Source organism: Perca flavescens, chromosome 1 (genome assembly GCF_004354835.1).
Source record: "Perca flavescens isolate YP-PL-M2 chromosome 1, PFLA_1.0, whole genome shotgun sequence".
Lineage (NCBI taxonomy): Eukaryota > Metazoa > Chordata > Actinopteri > Perciformes > Percidae > Perca > Perca flavescens.
Window position 1 is genome coordinate 39,645,266 of NC_041331.1, and position 14,601 is coordinate 39,659,866.

The window sequence follows — 14,601 nt, forward strand, 5'->3', positions numbered from 1 at the left end:
TAGTGTGTTACCAACCGTTTCTTTTGTAACTGTGGTCCCAGCTGCCTTCAGTTGATTCATCAGTTCCCCCCTTGTGGTTTTGGGATGATTCCTCACCGTTCGCATGATCAGGGACACCCCACGAGGCAAGATCTTGGCCCAGACCGAGGAAGGTTGGCGGTGGTGTGGTGCTTCTTCCATTTCCTGATAACTGCACCGACAGTTGATCTTTTCTCTCCAAGTTGCTTTCCGATTCTCTTGTAGCCCATCCCAGCCTTGTGCAGATCAACAATCTTGTCCCTGATGTCCATAGAAAGCTCTTTGGTCTTGCCCATGGTGGTGATGTTGGATGCTGGTTGTTGACAGGTGTCTTTTATACAGGTAACGAGGTGAGGCAGGTATATTTGATGTAGATAATTGGTTCGGATTGGGGCTGTGTCTTAAAGAAAGACTAACTGGCTTGTAGGAGCCAGAATACTTGCCGTTTGTCCAGGGGGTCAAATACTTGTTTTTCCTCATCAGATGGTTATCAATTTTAATAAATTCATATGATGTGATTTTCTGGAATTTTCTTTGGGATTCTGTCTTTCACTGTTAGAATGTACATATGATTACAATTGTAGATTTTTGCATTCTTTGTAAGTGGGCAAACCTGCAAAATCAGCAAGGGGTCAAATACTTATTTCCCCCACTGTATCTCTATCTCTCTATCTCTATTGTAGCCTATTACTGTACGTAGCTTTCATGCCAGAGCCATTTGTTATCAAATTGGATCCAGAATCAGAAATGCTTTGATGCAAATTTTATTGATTCCATTGATTCTTATTTTCAAACTGTGGCTGAAAACTATAGAGTATAAGAAATTAAGAAATAAAAATATATTACAGTAAAGTATAAACATCTATTACTGTAGAGTATAAGAAATAGCCACTATTGATACTCTCTTTTTCTCTTGTGTCTTGATGATGGGACCACATGGCCTAACCCTGCACACAGATGTATGATGCCACATGGCCTAATGGTGCGTTCTTTTTGTCTTGTAATCGCAACTAGTAGCTTGAGTGTGACGTCACATCCGTGTCGAAAAACGAATAACTGCGGGGTTGTTGCGTTCTTTTTGTCACACAATACTACGAGTCGGAGAAAAGATGGATTTTTGTAAAACTTTTAGTAACATTTAGGATTCTATTTACCCAGTTATTGACATATACACAAATATATTTCACAGTTTGATACATGAAAATTACGTTTTGATTAACGTTAACATTAGGCTACTGCTCTGCTTTCTGCTCCAGACTCGGCTTAAAGCCATTGTTGTCATATAGCAACCGAGCGTCTCAGCTGCACAAGCTACAAAATAACTAATCAGGCGGTATTTAACTCCTAATAAGACTGTAGAGACATGTCTATAGGTAGCAGTATACAGCGCTATGTTTAACTCCTAATAAGACTGTAGAGACATGTCTATAGGTAGTAGTATACAGCACTATGTTTAACTCCTAATAAGACTGTAGAGACATGCCTATAGGTAGCAGTATACAGCACTATGTTTAACTCCTAATAAGACTGTAGAGACATGTCTATAGTTAGCAGTATACAGCACTATGTTTAACTCCTAATAAGACTGTAGAGACATGTGTAACCGTTTAGGGGTGGGGAGCAGAAATGGATTACTCTATAAAATGATTAATTATGGCCAGTGGGATCAGAAGTTCTATGTTCGACTACGGAGCCCAGGATTAACCAAACAATACGCCAGGAATGATTCAAACACAGTTATGCTTTCTTTGAGAAACAAAATCGCTTCCCTTTTATTACACGTGTGGGAAGGATAGCAAAACATATAAAAATTAAACACTTTAAAATTACACAAATCTTACCCGGGTAAGTAGAAAAATAAAAAATTTAAACAAAACTCACAGCTGTGATTTAAAGTTCGGAATTTCCCCCCCGTTCTCAGTCACTTCAATTCTGTTTCAGTTTCAGTTCAGTTTGGTCCACTGTGGAAGTGGAGAGAGTTTGTCCTACCGCACAGTTGGTGGTGGGTGCGTGTGTGTGTAATGAAGTGTTGAAATCTGCAGGCGCCGTATCTCTAGTTCTCCTCTGGGCTGTGGCTCGCCATCAATGTCTCGATCCAGGCTCCAACATCCAGGTAGATCAAAGGTTCAAAGGGTCAAAAAAAAAACCTGACCTACAGTAAGTAAGGTCAGAACAATCATTTAGCTTTTTTCTTTTAGCTTTCAATCATGAACTAGAATATAATTCATGTTAAATCATCATATTAAACTGAACATTGTAATACGATATCACAATATTGGTAAACTATTCTCAAAATATATTTCGAGATAATGATTGAAAAACTCTTCAATATAATATCAAAATACTGCTTCCACATAATAGAACACAAAATAACAGATACTAGTAAGCAGACACTTTGTGTACCCTTGGCTATGTGAAGGCATGTTTAAACACATCTCAAATAAAATGTAGCACATAAGGATAATTTAAATATTAATGTGCCCAAAATACACAGATAAAAGTGCTAAATCAACACATTCCACAGTTAAGTGTGTAACAATTATCTAAACCATATTACACAGCACTGGATTAAGTCTGCAGCTTTAACATACCATGCTAATGGTTTTAGCGTTAGTGAATGGCGTCTGCCATTTTGCTAGTTAGCATCTCAGCTAGCGCTCCAGGTGCACTAGTGTTAGCGGCTAGCGCTATCGTTAGCGGTTAGCATGGTAAAACGATCGCTCACCGATGCGTTTTCTTCGTGAGTGACACGTCAGTTCTCTCCGGCTGCACTCTCACAGGTCCAGGGCTCCACACTGGATTGTTTTTAAGAGTTTTTATTCTGAGTTTTAACAACTTCTATTGGAATGTCTTGACGAGGTAGGTATAGTTCGACGTGGGGTTTGCTCTCTATTCTTCCAACAGCTCAAGGGGAAGTGAACTCTGCTCCGTGCAGGTCACCAGTCCGAGCTTCTTCCTGATTGGCTGACAGCACATCCCCAACCCACCTCCTTCAAAATAAACTTCCTATTTATTTTTCTCTCAGTTGAATTGCTTTTTAGACAAATATGTTTTTAATCTTTAACATTAATAACATACTTAATGAATTGACTTTTTAATATAAACTTAGCTCTTAATATAGATTTTTAACCTTGGTTACACCCTCCCCTCTTGAATTCATGCACGCCTCTGTGCATGGGAGCGGCTGTTTAGTAACAGGTCTGGAGGATGAGTTCAGGTTTGCTTTTGAATCCTCAACTTCCAACAAAGCATCAGTAAGAGCCGTACTGAGGCCTTGAAACAGAGACTGGACAATGGATATAAGTGGGCTTCCAAGATGTGAATACTGCAGTCGTTCAGGTCTTTCTCGGTTTCTGGTTGATCGCCTTACAGTGCTACTTTGTCCATCAGTGTCAATACTTTCAGATGGCACTGTATCACTGGTAACTTGTGCACCATCATTCATCTCTCTCCCTTTTCTTTCAACAGGGACATCCTTTTCAGGAGTTTGTATAGTTTTCTCAGTAAGGAGGTCATCTCCAGCAGATCCAGGGATACTGAAAGGTAGGTATACACTTCTTGATTCTTTAGCCCTTGTTTCTTTTTCAGGTGTTGTACGAGAAGTAGCAGGCGAACATCCACTCCCGGCAGCAGCTGGCAGAGCATCAGGTAGGTCTCCTGCATCCGAGCTACACGAGTCGCCAGATGGATTAACGGGTAAGCGATCTTCACCCACTGGAGCATCGACAGGTTTGGATATGTTTCTTCCCTCATTCTCTGAGAAGGTGGACTCAGGATTGATGTTTGATCTGGGAATTTCATAGACAGTTGTAAATCTTCCAATTTCTTTGTCTGGCTGTTCTCTGAACCACTCGTATGGAATGTCATCCTCGGAGTCACACTGGTCATTGACATCATCAGACTGTTCAACTGACTTGCGTGTTCGTGGCCTGCGTACTTTTGGCAATTCTGGCTTTTCAACATTCAGTGGGAGAGAACCACAGGGAAGTAGGAGGTCTCTGTGAAGAGTCCGCAAAGGGCCTTCCTTGCTCTCTGGTCTGAGGATGTAGACTGGAAGATCCCCAGCTTGCTTCACCACCACATAAACATCCGACTCCCACTTGTCAGCAAGCTTATGTTTGCCGCGCAGACGGACAGCTCTCACCAACACTCTGTCGCCAGCCTCTAACTTGGAGGCATTGACGTGCTTGTCGAATCTTGCCTTGTTCTTTGCTGCTATCTTTGTGGCGTTTTGGGTGGCTATCTTGTAGCTCTCTTCCAGATGAGACTTGAGCTTTTGTACATACTGTGAGTGAGACTTGTACTCACCATCCCTCAAGGGTAACCCAAGTGCCAGATCGATGGGCAGCCTCGGTTGGCGACCAAACATGAGTTCATAAGGTGTGAACCCTGTTACATCATTCTTTGTACAGTTGTACGCATGTACTAAGGGTTTCACGAAGTTTCGCCACTGTGATTTGTCTTTATTGTCAAGTGTTCCCAGCATGTTCAGCAATGTTCTATTGAAACGTTCGACTGGATTCCCTCTGGGATGATAGGGGGTCGTAAGGATTTTGTGGATTCCAGCAATTTTGCATAGCTCTTTGATTGTCCGTGACTCAAAGTCAGGTCCTTGGTCACTGTGCAAGCGCTCAGGGATTCCATAATGGACCATGAAGTTGTCCCAAAGGCACCTGGCGACGGTCTGAGCTTTCTGATTTGGCGTCGGGATGGCAACTGCATACTTTGTAAAATGATCGGTGATAACCAAGATGTCTTTTGCACCACTTCCGTCAGGCTCTAAAGACAAGAAGTCCATACAAACAAGTTCCAGAGGCCTGGTGGACTTTATGTTTACCAACGGTGCTGCCTTTTCTGGCTGTGCTTTTCTGCGGATGCACCGATCACAGGTCTTAACTTTTCTTTCCACATCAGCTGCCATCTTTGGCCAGAAGAATCTGGTCCGTACCAAATCCAGGGTTCGTTCGATGCCTAGGTGGCCCATATCATTGTGAAGGCTCTGCAGAACTACAGTCCGGAGCTCCTCAGGTAAGACAAGTTGATATGTGACTCTGCCATTGTCTTGACGTTTCCTGTACAGCACTTCGTCATGCATTTCAAGACGATTCCACTCCCTTAGAAGGAAAGGGATATCAGAGAGTTCTTTTCTCACTGTTGGAGGTACTTTTCTCCACTCTCCATTTGAACTATTACCTCCCGGAGACAGGGGTCAGCTCGCTGTTTGTCTCCAATCTCTCTCTCGGACAGATGGGGAAAACCAGGTAAATCACCATGCTGCTGTTCGTTCACAAAGCTGTCCGGTAAGGCCTCAGGAGAGATTGCCAGAGATTGCACCAGCGTCATGCCTCCATCTCTGTCTCCACATTCATCAGATACACCACAAACAAGATGCCTCTCACAGATGGCGTGCACAATGTCTTGGCTCACAACACTCCCAAGGTCGGCCAAATGGGTTTGTGTGAACTGACTGATGCGCTCCTGTTCTTTCTGGGACTTTAGGTCATTTGAAAGCTCTCCGTGTGGTCTTCTAGAAAGACCATCTGCATCAGAGTTCAGTTTGCCGGGTCTATATTGGAGCTTGAAAGTAAAGGCGGACAGGGCTGCTAGCCATCTGTAACTGGTGGCGTCCAGTTTGGCACTTGTGAGAACGATATGTCAAGGGGTTACTGTCTGTCACGACAATGAACTGGTTTCCGTGACAGGTAATCATTAAATTTTTTCAACAACAGCCCACTTTAAAGCTAGAAATTCTAACTTGTGGGCAGGGTAACGTGATTCACTGCGTGATAGCCCTCTGCTGGCGTATGCAATCACCCGCATGTGACCGCCCTGCTCCTGATATAGGACTGCCCCAAGGCCCAGGGTACTGGCGCGGTGTGAAGGACGAAGGCAATTCGGGATCAGCAAACCCAAGAACAGGAGCTGTGGTGAGCTTTTCAATGATTGTGTTGAATGCCAGCTCACATCTGTCAGTCCAGCGATCACCAAAGGGCCTCTTTGGATCATGGTATTGGTTAGTCTGGGTCTTGTTTTTGATGTTCTTGTGCAGTGGGGGATAGCCAGATGTCAAGTCGGTGAGGGGTTTGACGATGGCGGAATAGTCTTTTTATGAATCGTCTGTAATAGCCTGAAAATCCGAGGAAAGACGTTTGAAAGAACTTGCATTTCTCCGGGGAGAGCTTAAGGCCAAATTCTCTGAGACGGTTCAGGACTTTCATCAGCCTCACCTCATGTTCTTCCAAAGTCTTTGAAAAAACAATGATGTCATCAAGAAATACAAGAACCTCCTTCAAATTCATATCTCCCACACATCTCTCCATCAACCGCTGGAACGTACTCGGAGCATTTGTGACTCCTTGAGGCATCCGGTTAAATTCCCAAAATCCCATGGGACAGACGAAGGCGGTTTTGGGTTTGTCTTTTTCCTCAACCTGGATCTGATAATAGCCGGACTTTAGGTCAAGGACGGAAAACCACTTTGACCCAGTGAGTGAGGAGAACGCCTCTTCCATGTTTGGGAGGGCGAAGCATCTTTCACAGTCTGGAGATTGAGTTTCCTATAATCAATACAGAGACGGACCTCTCCGTTCTTCTTCCTCACTACCACTATGGGCGACGAGAATGGAGACTCAGATTCTCTAATTACTCCAGCTTGAAGCAGTTCTTGTAAATGCTTACGGACAGCCTCCACGTCATGAGGATGTATGGGGCGGGCTCTGTGCTTGAATGGCGTCTCGTCTGAGAGTTTGATTTGGTGCTTAACCCGATCAGTTCTGCCGAAGTCAAGATCATGCTGTGCGAAAACTTCAGGCATGCTGTTCAGTTTCCAGGTGATACGCTCTTTCCATTCAGCAGGAACTGGAGAATCATTGAAGTTGAATGTGATGTCTGACTTCTGGAGAGAGTCTGATTTTGAGGTAAGTACACTATGCTCTTGTGAGAGAACTTTCCGAAAGGCATTGATCTCACCAATAACACATCTTTGGGGGACAACAACATCATGGTCTGACTCGTTGGTAAGTATTACTGGGACTTTGCATGGCTTTGTAGTGGGCAAATCAACAAGGCAGGTTTTCACCAGCAGACCACCTGGCAACGAAGATAAGGAAGGGTGTTCCAGAACTACTGATTTCTCCGTAGTGAATCCACTGACTGCAACACAACCTTCCAAGACCACAGTCTGGCCAGCTGGGACCAACTGGGGGTCTTTGCCATGCATCTTCACCAACCCAAGGTTACCATGCTTACTCTGTTGCTGCCTGAGCTCAAGGACTTTGAGCACTGCCTTGTAGCCATGTGCTGCTGACTGCCGTGCCTCAGGAGCAGTTTCACAGTACATCTCATAAAGTACATCGAGCGTGTTGGTACCTATCAGCATGAGTGAGTCAGAAGCAGCATGAACATCTGGAACCACCAAGGCGAGTGTTGGTACCTCGATTTCCACTCCCACGAAGTCTTTGGGAAGGTGACACTCAGCTCAATGTATCCAAGGTAAGGTACACACTGACCATTGGCTCCCTGAACTTCAAGTAAGTTGAACAGTGGTTTGAGTTCATGTCCAGAAAGGTGTTGCTGATAGAAGGACTGAGGGACCGTGGTAACTTGGGAGCCTGTGTCCAGTAAGGAGATTGTGGAGCTCCCCTCCACCTCCACTCGTGCTGTGCTCTTTGTACCTACTAAGCCTTTAGGTAGCTTGAAGGGACGACTTCTTGTATAAGACTGTTTTAGCATGACACGTTGCTTGGGTTCAGTGGGACATGGTTGACCAATATCAGTTCTTGTCTGTCCCTCGACAGGAACTGAACTCAGTTTAAAGGGAAAGTAGGGGTGTTCTGTGCTTCCCACAACTGCTGTTGTTGTCTCAGTTCTTTCCGTTTTGCTGCTACCAAAACAGGATTGGCATCAGACTCACAAGTGGCAACGACGTGCCCATCCTCCCCACAACGAAAGCAGTACCAAGGCTTTGGCTTGGAAGTTGCACCCTTGTGAGAAGTTAAGTTGGTTTCTGTGGTTGCATGGTCAGGTTTTTGTGTGTTCACCACTTTTGACGTTTCTCTCTTGGGAGGCACTGTACTTTTCTTTTTCATGAGGGATGTTAGCTGACTTTTTAAGTCTGCAACTTGTTTCCTTAGCTCATTTATGCTGCTAGTGTCAGGCTCAGCTTGGGTCTCACCACAGTTACACACAGTTTGCACGTGGGACACAGCTTTCTGCTTCGTGGTGCCCAAGTGTTGTTTCATTCTCACGGCCTTGGCTTCCTGCCTATCTTCCTCAGTACGTAGAAGCATTAAGAGTTCAGCGAATGATGGGGGGTTCTGTTTTTATGTTCTAGGCAGAGGTCTTTAAGCAGAACGTTGTCCCAACAGCCCCTGCAGAACTGTCGAAGTAGGTGACTGTCCACGCCCTGTGCTGGGACGCCTCCTCTGCGCACAGCTTTACACAGGGAAACTTTAAGACGCTGCAGGTAGGAAGACGGGTTTTCTCCAGAGTCCTGGAACGTGTTCATGAACCTTACAAACAGTTCCTCCCCATCTTCAACGGTGGCAAATGCAGAGTCTAACATTTGCAGATAAGCTGTAGGGGGTGCTTCAGGACCAAGATGTCTAACAACATCAGAAGCTGGGATGAGAAGGCTCTCAAGGATTTTCCTTGTTTTCTCAAGATCAGAAACGGAAAAATCTTTCATCATTAAATCTACATGAGACCGCCAAGCGTCGTAATCAACCTCACTGTATGGTCTAGGGATTTTCCCAGAGAAAGCTCTCAACCTCAGAGTGGAATGAGAGAGTGATGGATTGTCTTCGCTCCTTACAATGTGCTCCACCACTATTTTTGCACCTCAAGTGGGTTGAGTTCACTGGGGCTCAGAGTCATGGGTGTCTTTGAGTTAAATGAGGGAGCAGTTTTCCTCTGATTAACATCCAAGAGATCAAGCTCGATGAGAGGGGAAACATCAACCAGCTGTTGTGATGGAACGTCATGCTGGCTGGTCTCTGCAGCCTGCTCAACTTCCTGTAGGTGTTGGAGGGAAGTAGGATCCTCACTGGATCCAGCACCCTCAATAGACTCCTCTATTTGGGACATTACCTCCTTCAAAACCTCCTCAAAATCCTTTCCACTGAGCTTGGCTATTTCTTTGAGCTTGTCAAGGTAAGTTTGTGTGACATTACTGCCTACTTGTTGTGTGTAGACACTTGCAAGGGCTCGAACATAGTAGGTGATATCAGGACTGTCTGGGAATGGATGAGTGTAAGGCAAAAGAGGTTCTAATGCTTGTACAGCAGTGCCGTGGTTATACTCTACTATCATGTTTGTATGAAACCCTGTAGTTGGGTCATCTATCTTTACAGTCCTACTGATTGAACCATATTTTTTCAAAAAGTCAAAAATGTTTTCATCTTTCTCGGATCCTGTCAACCCACTCACTAGAACTGCATTTGGGACCTTGATGCTCAATTTATCAATAATATCCATTTTCTAGTAGTGTGTGGAATTATCATGTAGTAAACAAAAGCAGTTAGTTCCAGGTAATTGTTTGGCAATGAACTAGGCTCCTGGCTGGCTCGCCAAATTTTATGTAACCGTTTAGGGGTGGGGAGCAGAAATGGATTACTCTATAAAATGATTAATTATGGCCAGTGGGATCAGAAGTTCTATGTTCGACTACGGAGCCCAGGATTAACCAAACAATACGCCAGGAATGATTCAAACACAGTTATGCTTTCTTTGAGAAACAAAATCGCTTCCCTTTTATTACACGTGTGGGAAGGATAGCAAAACATATAAAAATTAAACACTTTAAAATTACACAAATCTTACCCGGGTAAGTAGAAAAATAAAAAATTTAAACAAAACTCACAGCTGTGATTTAAAGTTCGGAATTTCCCCCCCCGTTCTCAGTCACTTCAATTCTGTTTCAGTTTCAGTTCAGTTTGGTCCACTGTGGAAGTGGAGAGAGTTTGTCCTACCGCACAGTTGGTGGTGGGTGCGTGTGTGTGTAATGAAGTGTTGAAATCTGCAGGCGCCCGTATCTCTAGTTCTCCTCTGGGCTGTGGCTCGCCATCAATGTCTCGATCCAGGCTCCAACATCCAGGTAGATCAAAGGTTCAAAGGGTCCAAAAAAAAACCTGACCTACAGTAAGTAAGGTCAGAACAATCATTTAGCTTTTTTTTCTTTTAGCTTTCAATCATGAACTAGAATATAATTCATGTTAAATCATCATATTAAACTGAACATTGTAATACGATATCACAATATTGGTAAACTATTCTCAAAATATATTTCGAGATAATGATTGAAAAACTCTTCAATATAATATCAAAATACTGCTTCCACATAATAGAACACAAAATAACAGATACTAGTAAGCAGACACTTTGTGTACCCTTGGCTATGTGAAGGCATGTTTAAACACATCTCAAATAAAATGTAGCACATAAGGATAATTTAAATATTAATGTGCCCAAAATACACAGATAAAAGTGCTAAATCAACACATTCCACAGTTAAGTGTGTAACAATTATCTAAACCATATTACACAGCACTGGATTAAGTCTGCAGCTTTAACATACCAAGCTAATGGTTTTAGCGTTAGTGAATGGCGCCTGCCATTTTGCTAGTTAGCATCTCAGCTAGCGCTCCAGGTGCACTAGTGTTAGCGGCTAGCGCTATCGTTAGCGGTTAGCATGGTAAAACGATCGCTCACCGATGCGTTTTCTTCGTGAGTGACACGTCAGTTCTCTCCGGCTGCACTCTCACAGGTCCAGGGCTCCACACTGGATTGTTTTTAAGAGTTTTTATTCTGAGTTTTAACAACTTCTATTGGAATGTCTTGACGAGGTAGGTATAGTTCGACGTGGGGTTTGCTCTCTATTCTTCCAACAGCTCAAGGGGAAGTGAACTCTGCTCCGTGCAGGTCAACAGTCCGAGCTTCTTCCTGATTGGCTGACAGCACATCCCCAACCCACCTCCTTCAAAATAAACTTCCTATTTATTTTCTCTCTCAGTTGAATTGCTTTTTAGACAAATATGTTTTTAATCTTTAACATTAATAACATACTTAATGAATTGACTTTTTAATATAAACTTAGCTCTTAATATAGATTTTTAACCTTGGTTACACCCTCCCTCTTGAATTCATGCACGCCTCTGTGCATGGGAGCGGCTGTTTAGTAACAGGTCTGGAGGATGAGTTCAGGTTTGCTTTTGAATCCTCAACTTCCAACAAAGCATCAGTAAGAGCCGTACTGAGGCCTTGAAACAGAGACTGGACAATGGATATAAGTGGGCTTCCAAGATGTGAATACTGCAGTCGCTCAGGTCTTTCTCGGTTTCTGGTTGATCGCCTTACAGTGCTACTTTGTCCATCAGTGTCAATACTTTCAGATGGCACTGTATCACTGGTAACTTGTGCACCATCATTCATCTCTCCCTTTTCTTTCAACAGGGACATCCTTTTCAGGAGTTTGTATAGTTTTCTCAGTAAGGAGGTCATCTCCAGCAGATCCAGGGATACTGAAAGGTAGGTATACACTTCTTGATTCTTTAGCCCTTGTTTCTTTTTCAGGTGTTGTACGAGAAGTAGCAGGCTAACATCCACTCCCCGCAGCAGCTGGCAGAGCATCAGGTAGGTCTCCTGCATCCGAGCTACACGAGTCGCCAGATGGATTAACGGGTAAGCGATCTTCACCCACTGGAGCATCGACAGGTTTGGATATGTTTCTTCCTCATTCTCTGAGAAAGTGGACTCAGGATTGATGTTTGATATGGGAATTTCATAGACAGTTGTAAATCTTCCAATTTCTTTGTCTGGCTGTTCTCTGAACCACTCGTATGGAATGTCATCCTCGGAGTCACACTGGTCATTGACATCATCAGACTGTTCAACTGACTTGCGTGTTCGTGGCCTGCGTACTTTTGGCAATTCTGGCTTTTCAACATTCAGTGGGAGAGAACCACAGGGAAGTAGGAGGTCTCTGTGAAGAGTCCGCAAAGGGCCTTCCTTGCTCTCTGGTCTGAGGATGTAGACTGGAAGATCCCCAGCTTGCTTCACCACCACATAAACATCCGACTCCCACTTGTCAGCAAGCTTATGTTTGCCGCGCAGACGGACAGCTCTCACCAACACTCTGTCGCCAGCCTCTAACTTGGAGGCATTGACGTGCTTGTCGAATCTTGCCTGGTTCTTTGCTGCTATCTTTGTGGCGTTTTGGGTGGCTATCTTGTAGCTCTCTTCCAGATGAGACTTGAGCTTTTGTACATACTGTGAGTGAGACTTGTACTCACCATCCCCTCAAGGGTAACCCAAGTGCCAGATCGATGGGCAGCCTCGGGTTGGCGACCAAACATGAATTCATAAGGTGTGAACCCTGTTACATCATTCTTTGTACAGTTGTACGCATGTACTAAGGGTTTCACGAAGTTTCGCCACTGTGATTTGTCTTTATTGTCAAGTGTTCCCAGCATGTTCAGCAATGTTCTATTGAAACGTTCGACTGGATTCCTCTGGGATGATAGGGGGTCGTAAGGATTTTGTGGATTCCAGCAATTTTGCATAGCTCTTTGATTGTCCGTGACTCAAAGTCAGGTCCTTGGTCACTGTGCAAGCGCTCAGGGATTCCATAATGGACCATGAAGTTGTCCCAAAGGCACCTGGCGACGGTCTGAGCTTTCTGATTTGGCGTCGGGATGGCAACTGCATACTTTGTAAAATGATCGGTGATAACCAAGATGTCTTTTGCACCACTTCTGTCAGGCTCTAAAGACAAGAAGTCCATACAAACAAGTTCCAGAGGCCTGGTGGACTTTATGTTTACCAACGGTGCTGCCTTTTCTGGCTGTGCTTTTTGCGGATGCACCGATCACAGGTCTTAACTTTTCTTTCCACATCAGCTGCCATCTTTGGCCAGAAGAATCTGGTCCGTACCAAATCCAGGGTTCGTTCGATGCCTAGGTGGCCCATATCATTGTGAAGGCTCTGCTGAACTACAGTCCGGAGCTCCTCAGGTAAGACAAGTTGATATGTGACTCTGCCATTGTCTTGACGTTTCCTGTACAGCACTTCGTCATGCATTTCAAGACGATTCCACTCCCTTAGAAGGAAAGGGATATCAGAGAGTTCTTTTCTCACTGTTGGAGGTACTTTTCTCCACTCTCCATTTGAACTATTACCTCCCCGGAGACAGGGGTCAGCTCGCTGTTTGTCTCCAATCTCTCTCTCGGACAGATGGGGAAAACCAGGTAAATCACCATGCTGCTGTTCGTTCACAAAGCTGTCCGGTAAGGCCTCAGGAGAGATTGCCAGAGATTGCACCAGCGTCATGCCTCCATCTCTGTCTCCACATTCATCAGATACACCACAAACAAGATGCCTCTCACAGATGGCGTGCACAATGTCTTGGCTCACAACACTCCCAAGGTCGGCCAAATGGGTTTGTGTGAACTGACTGATGCGCTCCTGTTCTTTCTGGGACTTTAGGTCATTTGAAAGCTCTCCGTGTGGTCTTCTAGAAAGACCATCTGCATCAGAGTTCAGTTTGCCGGGTCTATATTGGAGCTTGAAAGTAAAGGCGGACAGGGCTGCTAGCCATCTGTAACTGGTGGCGTCCAGTTTGGCACTTGTGAGAACGTATATGTCAAGGGGTTACGGTCTGTCACGACAATGAACTGGTTTCCGTACAGGTAATCATTAAATTTTTCAACAACAGCCCACTTTAAAGCTAGAAATTCTAACTTGTGGGCAGGGTAACGTGATTCACTGCGTGATAGCCCTCTGCTGGCGTATGCAATCACCCGCATGTGACCGCCCTGCTCCTGATATAGGACTGCCCCAAGGCCCAGGGTACTGGCGTCGGTGTGAAGGACGTAAGGCAATTCGGGATCAGCAAACCCAAGAACAGGAGCTGTGGTGAGCTTTTCAATGATTGTGTTGAATGCCAGCTCACATCTGTCAGTCCAGCGATCACCAAAGGGCCTCTTTGGATCATGGTATTGGTTAGTCTGGGTCTTGTTTTTGATGTTCTTGTGCAGTGGGGGATAGCCAGATGTCAAGTCGGTGAGGGGTTTGACGATGGCGGAATAGTCTTTTATGAATCGTCTGTAATAGCCTGAAAATCCGAGGAAAGACGTTTGAAAGAACTTGCATTTCTCCGGGGAGAGCTTAAGGCCAAATTCTCTGAGACGGTTCAGGACTTTCATCAGCCTCACCTCATGTTCTTCCAAAGTCTTTGAAAAAACAATGATGTCATCAAGAAATACAAGAACCTCCTTCAAATTCATATCTCCCACACATCTCTCCATCAACCGCTGGAACGTACTCGGAGCATTTGTGACTCCTTGAGGCATCCGGTTAAATTCCCAAAATCCCATGGGACAGACGAAGGCGGTTTTGGGTTTGTCTTTTCCTCAACCTGGATCTGATAATAGCCGGACTTTAGGTCAAGGACGGAAAACCACTTTGACCCAGTGAGTGAGGAGAACGCCTCTTCCATGTTTGGGAGGGCGTAAGCATCTTTCACAGTCTGGAGATTGAGTTTCCTATAATCAATACAGAGACGGACCTCTCCGTTCTTCTTCCTCACTA

General features: G+C 44.6%; 1 pseudogene; it reads right to left on the reverse strand.

Annotated features, from left to right (window-relative positions):
• Positions 1-5,166: 5,166 nt before the first annotated feature.
• Positions 5,167-8,581, reverse strand: LOC114555627 (uncharacterized; annotated as a pseudogene).
• Positions 8,582-14,601: the final 6,020 nt, after the last annotated feature.